The sequence below is a fragment of the Sarcophilus harrisii genome, chromosome 2 (assembly GCF_902635505.1).
Source record: "Sarcophilus harrisii chromosome 2, mSarHar1.11, whole genome shotgun sequence".
Lineage (NCBI taxonomy): Eukaryota > Metazoa > Chordata > Mammalia > Dasyuromorphia > Dasyuridae > Sarcophilus > Sarcophilus harrisii.
Window position 1 is genome coordinate 104,123,837 of NC_045427.1, and position 8,529 is coordinate 104,132,365.

An 8,529-nucleotide genomic window follows, 5' to 3' on the forward strand; every position below is an offset into this window, starting at 1 on the left:
ATCCCCCTCCCAAGGAGTTTATTTTCTAATGATAGAAACAATAAATATTACATAGATATATCTCATATAAAGTTAATAAATATAAATTCCTACAAAATGATTAAATGAAAAGTAGTCCAGGAAGGAGGACAGTAATAGTTGGAAGAATTAGGAGAGCACGCAAAAAATGGTGACTAAGTTGGATCTTTTTTACTTTTAATTTGTGAAATAATACAAGTATTTCCATAACATAGTATAATAAAAAAGAGTATTACACATGAAGCTGCAAATCTATAATGTACAACCAGCTATTCCTTTTAAATATATAATAAAGTTATCATATAAATTACTTTTTTCCCCTTGAATTTGAAAGAAAGGAGTTGTTAGAGAAAAAGATAATGAATGTAGCATTCAGGTACCTCTGAGAGATTTGAAACGTCTAATAGGCAATTGGTGATATAAGATTGAAGTTCAGGAGAGAGACTGAGGCTGAATGTATAGAAGTAGGAGTCATATATAGAGAGATGATAATTAAACAGATGAGAGCCAATGGATGAGTCTACCAGGAGAAAGAGGACATTTCCTAATTAGCATAATCAGATTCTAGCTTTCTATCAGAGAAGGGACATTTTTGGATACTGTCATACTTTGGTTGATCTTGAGAGCAGTCCTAAATCTAAGAGTTCATGGATCTGAGCTCTTAGAGAAAAAGAGGGAGTTTCTGAAGCTCATGTAGAAAGAAGAGCATCACTCACATGGTCTCTGTGACTGCTGGGGGGAAAATGGACTAACAGCACACCATGGAAAAGCACAAGACAGACTTTGCTCCCTATTTCTCATTATCAGAAGTAATTTGGATAGTGCAGGTTGGATGGGAGATGGGTTACCTAACCAGCAGTTCCAAAGTGTATTTATCTTACAAATGGAAAAAGCATTTATATTGCACCTAGTGTGTACTAAGTAATTATCTCATTTGATCTTCACAACAACCTATGAGGGAGGTTCTATTGTTTTCCCCATTATGTAATTCAAGAAAGTTAGGCAAATAGAAGTTAAGTGCCTTGTCCTGGGTCACACAGCAAGTACATATTTGAGGTTGGATTTGAACTCAAGTCTTCCTCCTTGCAGGTCCACTATTCCATCTGCTGTAGCATCAGCTGCCAAAGGAAATCCAAAGTAAAGAGTGATATTCTAAGTCTGGAAAAGACTATGTGGGACCCTTTGAGACAGCTAATGATTCAATAATATGTCAAGCTGTTGACGCACTGGTGATCCCAAACTCAACTGTTTTCTGAGTGAAGTTTTTAAACTAAGCTATTGTGGTGTTCTTTGTCTGCTTAAGGGCTTTTCTGGACTCTTTTGCGCCTTCCACATTTTCTATGGCTGTTCAATGCTCAATATGCAATTATAATTTTTTATTCCTGTTAATTTTTCTAACATAGTTCTGATATCTAAATTTTATGTGATTCAATGATTCAAACTTATAAGAATGTAACAATGATTTAGATACATAAGAACAAGAGCTATTCCCCAATATGTCAGTGGTCAAAGGATGTGAAAAAGCATTTTGTTAAAGAAGCAAAGCAGGCTCACACTGTTATATTAAAACACACACACACATACCCACACATATTCTAAATTGCTACAAATTAGATAAATATAAATTAAAATAACTGAGATTCTATCTCATGACACTTGCATTATCAAAGATGAAAGGAAAGGAAAATTATAATTGTGAAGGACTTCTGGAAAAAGTCCTGTTCTGGAAAAAACAGGCACTTTATTTTACTGTATTATTGGCAGAGATGTGGAATCTTACTGTATCTTAAAAAAAATCTAAGGATTCAGAGAAATCTACAGTGACTTGGATGTACTAATGCCGAGTGAACTAAGGAGAAAGGAAAATATTTGTTGTCTCAAAAGTAAGGTCAATGCAATTACCAACCATTATTCCAGAAGACTATGATGATTCATGCTTGCTCACTTTTAGCTGAGTGATAATGGATAAGAATGGCAGAAGAAAACATAATTTTCAGACATGGCCAATTTTTTATTTGTTTTGCTTTACTATGTTTACTTATTATTAGAGATGGTTTTGGTGAGGGGAAGATAACCAGGATGTAGAGGGTATATATATTACTTAAGGATATATATATATATGTTTGCTGAGGCAATTGGGGTTAAGTGACTTGCCCAGGGTCACACAGCTAGGAAGTGTTAAGTGTCTGAGATCAGAGTTGAACTCAAATCATCCTGACTTCAGGGCTGGTACTCTATTCACTGCACCACCTAGCTGCTTTGGGTATATTTCTTTTAAAAGAAGAAAGGTGAAGAAAATCAATGGAATAGTTTCTTTTAAAATACTCAAAAGAGAACAGAAGAAGATTCAGAAGGAGCTACAGCCAAGAAGACTTATGTTGAAAAAAAATGTTAAATCTAACATATGTTTTTAAAAAACTGTGTAAATAGAGTGTACTGTATTCTAATTCTAAAACTGTATGTAATAGAAATTCACTGTATCAAATACAATCATCTTTTTCTAGTCTTTGTAAATGGAAATATTCATGTTTGTCAAATTCACACATAATAAATACAAATAAAAACATTTTTTAAAAGAAAAGAACTGGATGTTTAGCCTGATGAAGACAAGACATTTATAGTTATTTTCAAGTATTTGAAGGGCTAGCCCTCAAAAAAAAAAGATTAGACTTTTTTCTTGTTGATTTCAGAAGACAGAACAAAGAATCAAAGGTTGAAGAGACAAATTTTGGGTTGATCTATGGGAGAGAGCTATTCAAAAGTGGAATAAGTTATGTAGTTAGATAATGGGTTCTCTTTCACTGAACGTCTTCAAGCAAAGACTGAATGACCACTTATTGAGGATATTAGAGAATTTATTCTTGATCATGTTTGGACTGAGTTCTCTTACAACTTTGAGATTTTCAGTACAAGAAATCAGGAAAGGTTGCAGTGATTAAAGAATGATTAGTTATTCAGTAGACAAAAAAAAAAGGATATTCCATGCACAATAATGACAACTGGTTTTTATATAGCATTTTAAGGTGTGCAAAGCACTCTACATACATCACCTCATTTGATTCTTAGAAGAATCCAATGTCTCTGCTCTATGATCCCATATCTTAGCTATCTTCTCACTCTGCTTCTCTGGGCTTCTTTCCCACTGATGAGTTATTCCCAGAACCTAAAAGACCCAGACCAGTCACCCCTCATCCTCTGAACTTAACCACCATGCCCCTAAGAGAGTACTTCTTTCTACCCTATCTTCCTCACTTTAAGCTCCTCTTTTATGCATTATCTACCCAATTAGAATCTAAGCTCCTTAAGGGTAATGTATGTGTTTGCTCAGAGTTTAGCACAGTCTAGAACATTTGTACAGTCATTTATTTAGTTCTGTCCAATTCTTTGCGACTCTGTTCAGTCTATTTTTTTTTTTTTGGCAAAGATACTGAAGTTGTTTTGTCATTTCCTTCTCCAATGGATTAAGGCAAATAGGTTAAGTGACTTCTCCAGGATCACAAAGATACCAAGGGTCTAGGGCTGGTTTTGAACTCATATTTTCCTGAGTGCATTCTATTCAATGAACCTCCTGGCTACCTCTGTACTGCCTATCACATAGTTAGCACTTAGTAATTGCTTATTGTCTTGACTTTTTAACCAATCTAATTCATACATGCTTGGCCCATTATATTATCTGAAATATTCCTTCCTGTATGAAGGAAAATATTTTTAGAAGATAAATATATTTAGGGTGATGTGATATTATGCATTAGATTTAGATATTTGTAATCCCAATTTTGATGAGTGAGAGAAAAATACGTTTATTAGCAGGAAGGTGTTTTATAGGTATAAAAGTGCATTAGTTTATTCCTGGTAACTCCAATTCCACATAACATAAAAGTTTCACCACATTGAAGCGATGAATATTTTAGAAACCAATGTATGTGGCATTTTACTTTTCGCAATTAAAGTCATGGAAATATGTTCTTAATATGCCAGAATCTTTCACTGATTAAATCCATAGTTAGAGTTTGCAAGTAATGAAAGGAAATTCCCCTCCATGAATGACAAGACAGAAGGCTTATAAATACCAAATGGTCAGGTGGACATGAAAACTCTCTGGCCAAAGTGTTTATCATCTATGACTAACAGGACACCATTGTCCTTCCTAGACACAGATCCAAATGACCCTGGGCAAGGGTCAACTCTGTTCTGTCTGACATATTCCCCAAGGGTTAAGTGAGGAACTATAAAGGCTCTCTGGAAAGGTTTGGAGTTCAGGTATGCTACTGTGCTGTGACCTCTCTTTTTTAGGAGAAGAACTGGAAGCATCCACTATCTGATGCCTTTCCTTACAGTCCCTGATCCCCTTGTGTTTGTGTGCTTTTCAGATATTGAAACACCTCCCCTTTCCCCAACATGGCTATCTTATCAGATTGAAGAAGGCCGACTAAACTTTCTTTGTTGGTAGTTTTTGCCCTGTTTAAAACCTAGGAATACCCTTTAAAAGCTACAAGGGATTCCTAGAGATATGGAAAGATATAGATCAGAATGTCACTCATGTCCATTTCAGCCCAAGGGAACTCACAATTGGCACCAATAGCTGTAGGTCAGATCATCTATATTTTCAGTCCCTTCTATAACTTTTCAGAAGATACAGGCTTGGCTCTCTTCTCTCCTCCAGTATTTCAGTCACATCTATCTTTTCCTCCTTTTCAATTTCTTTTTTTATAACTACTCCTTCCCTTGTGGGTTCATTGTTGCTCTTCTTCCTTGTTTCTTCTCTATCCAAAGACATTGGAAATCTCCAAGAAATATGATTGAATTCTGAAAGAGGTTTGAATCCATGGAGAAATGTATTTTATTAGATCTTATTAGGAGGCCATTAACTCTGCAAAAGCTCACAATAACCCCCTTAAATACAGCAAGTCTAACATTCTATTCCTCTGTTTAGGGGAATTTCTTTGATGCTTTGATACAGAAAGTCAGTCAACAAGTATTTAGTATTCCCCTAATATGTGCCAGGAACTGTAGTTGTATCAAGGATACAAAGAAAGGCAAAATAAACAAAAACTCTAGTCCCTGATCTCAAGAAACTCATAGAGATAATATGAGAATAAATATGTACAAACAAGATATAAATGGAATAAACCAGAGAGAATGTTAGAGGAAGGCACTAAAGTTAAAAAGAACTGAGAAAGGTTTCTTCCAGAACTTTAGCTGAGACTTGAAAAAAGCCAGGAAATCTATAGATAAAGAAGAGAAAAGAGAGAGTTCCAGGCATGAGGGATCACCAGTTAAAAAGCCCAAAGTCAGAAGATGAAGTGTTGTGCGAAGGAACAACAAAGAAGATGCTGTCACTAAGTCACAGAATAGGATGGAAATTAAAATCATAATGACTTAGAAAGCTATGAGGAGTAAAGAGAACAGACCCTCTCCCTCTTCCCCTCCCCTTGCTTCCCCTCACCATTAGGTCTGATAGTCCTATTTTCAGCTATTTGTTCAGCATAACTAAGTGCCCTCAATTTGTCCATTATTGCCAGAGCATCACATGACTCACCTAGCTGAGTAATCTCATCCACCACATAATGTCCAAGCTCTATTTCATGGCTTTTAAAACCCTCCATAATCTAGTCCTGGCCAATGTATTTTGTATTATTTCTCAATACATGCTTTTCACCATAATCAAGATCATTCCCATTCTCATGCCTTTGAACCATAGACAAAATGGAAAGCCTAATGAAATCCTTTCCACTATCATCTCCCCTACATATTAAGGCAGACTATTCCCATCTTCATAGTTTTAATGGTTGGGAACTTTCCCTCCATATTAAAATGAAATCTGCTTCTCAACTTCTACCTGTTGCTCCTGGTTCTACCCTTTGGTTCCAAGACAAATCCTAATTTCACCTCTGATATCTAGTAAATCATATTTATTGCTTGAACCATAATACTTTCATATTATATATTTTTTGATTTAAAAATTATTTAGCTTGTTTTATATAATTTTCATTTCTGAATATTTTCCTTCCCCCATCCCTACTCAGCAAGTCACTTCTTATAAGAATGAAAAAGAAAGGAACAAAGTTCTGTAGAACTACCCCATATATCACCTGAGTCTGATCAACTATAAACAATAGTTGCCCTGGTATCCCCATCCTAAATCCCCCTTTTCCCCTCCAGACTGAAAATCTTCAGTTTTTTTTTTTCAACAGATCTTCATATGGCATGAATGCAAGATTCTTCTCCATTTAGAGTCAGCTTCCTATGGATATTTCCTAACTTGTCAATTTCCTTCCTAAACTATGTAGCCCAAAATGAAAAGAGTCTAAACCCCCAAAAAGCAATCTTTTCCAGGCAGAATATGTCAGGATGATGGATCATAATGACTTTCCCCCTTAGACTACATATATTTTGTTTCTCTTTTAGAGATGTATATACAGTTCTCTACCATAGCTATTTGTATATTCTTATCCCTTATTAATTTAACAATGTATACACACAAACCAAAACAGTACTCTAATTGTGATCCAACCAAGGCAGGTTATAGTGAAATTATTATCATCTAGTCTTGCTATCTCTCTAATTACAACCAAAAAGCACATTCACTTTTTTCCCTCCCTTATTACTCTGCTGATTTGTCCTGAGCTTACTACAAATTAAAACTTCTGGATATTTTTCAATTGAACAGTATTGTGTAGCTTTTCCATACAGATCTCATGTAGATGACCCTTTGAAGCCAAGTAGATTAATTTTTTTCAAAACAAAAACTTCTACTAAAATAATATCTTAAGGACAGAACAATAAAACTTTCTATTCTTCCCCTATAAGCAGCTACATGGTGCAGTGAATCCAGTGCTAGCAATGGAGTCTAAAAAACTTGAGTTCAAATCTGGTCTTAGACACTTAGTAGCTGTGTAACCTTGAGCAATCCACCTAACCTTTATTTGCCTGTTTCCTTATCTGTAAAAATGGAAATAATAATAGCATCCATTTCCAAGGATTATTGTGAGAATCAAATGAGATAAAGATTGTAAAATGCTTATTACAAAGACTGGCACATAGTAAACCCTATACAAATGTCAGCTATTATTATTATTATTATAAGCTTGAGGCACAATCTCCCACAAATATACACAGTGTATACTTACCCTTATTTCCCCCTGTTAAATTTTATCTTATTATCATCAAACATTTCAGCCTATTAAAATGTTCTGTATCCTAACTAAATGTCATCTGAAAATTTGGTAAGTTAATGTCATTTATAAATTTGATAAATGTGATGTCTATGCCTTTGTCCAAGTCACTTGGAAAAAATATTAGATAGCAAATATTCCTTCACAAATTTGCATGTCATCTCTGAGCAGGGGCCATGCTAATCTTCTCTGTATCATTCCAACTTTAGTATATATGCTGCTGAAGCAAGAACAAACAGAACATATTCCTAAGGAATTCCATTAGATATCTTTTCCCATATTGACATCAAAACAGTAATGACTAATTTTTGGATCTGGCCATTTAGCCAATTCAAAATATACCTACCTAAGTACATTATTGTGTAGCTCACATCTTTGTATACCTTTTCAAGAATAGCATGAGACACATCAAATGCTTTCCTAAAATTCTGGTAAACTATATATAAATGATTTCTCTTCTTTACTAGTCCAATAACCTTATAATCCTGTCAAAAAAGAAACAAAGTTTGTCTCAAATAACTTGTTTTTGATGAAGTTGTGCTAGCTTTTTGTGACCACTGCTTCCTTTTCTATATGTTCACTATTTAGCCATTTAATAAAATATTATAGATGTTTACCAGAACAGAAAACAAGCTGATTGGATTTAAGATAGTTTGAAGACTTCATTCTCTTCTCATTTTAAAAAATCAAAATCATTTGAGCTCTTTCAGCCCTATGATATCTCTTGTTCTCAATGATTTTTCAAAGATGACTAAAGATGGCTCAGAAATCATATCTATCTTTTCTTTCAACAAACTGAGAAGCAGAATATCTGAACCTATTGACTTGAGCTCACCAAGAGCAGCCAGATATTTTCTTATTATGTCCCTATTTATCTTGGGAATCAAGTCTTTATTAATGATTTTTATTCATTCTTTTTTTACTCTCAGAAATTACTCTCCCTGGCAAAGAAAACAAAGCAAAGTAAGAGTGGTGGCCCCATCTTTCTTTGCCTAATCTATTATCATTATTCCATCTATCTTGAGCAGCAGACCAGCCCTTTATTTGATCCTCCTCTTTCCTTGATATAAAAAAAAAGTTTTTTTTAATCTTCTGTGAACAAAACATTGGGTTTTTTAGTTATAGGGATGAGGCATAAAAATTATCTGAGAGTTTTCTATACTCACTTTAAACAACTGGATGTTATACTTATTTATATTAATTTGTCTTCCTTATTCAATTGCAAATTTATAATTAGTAATTCTTGTACCCTGGACAAGCAGGACATGAATAGTGTCCTCAGTAGATTGGGGAGAAATGATGGTATGGGTGAAATGGAGAAACTCATCCATCTATC

The 8,529-nt window shown here is 34.5% G+C and overlaps 1 non-coding gene across 1 annotated transcript; it reads right to left on the bottom strand.

Moving 5' to 3' along the window:
* Positions 1–7,319: 7,319 nt before the first annotated feature.
* LOC111718662 lies at positions 7,320–7,422 on the bottom strand. Its single transcript, XR_002769186.1, has one exon. It is a non-coding gene; the product is annotated as a U6 spliceosomal RNA (small nuclear RNA).
* Positions 7,423–8,529: the final 1,107 nt, after the last annotated feature.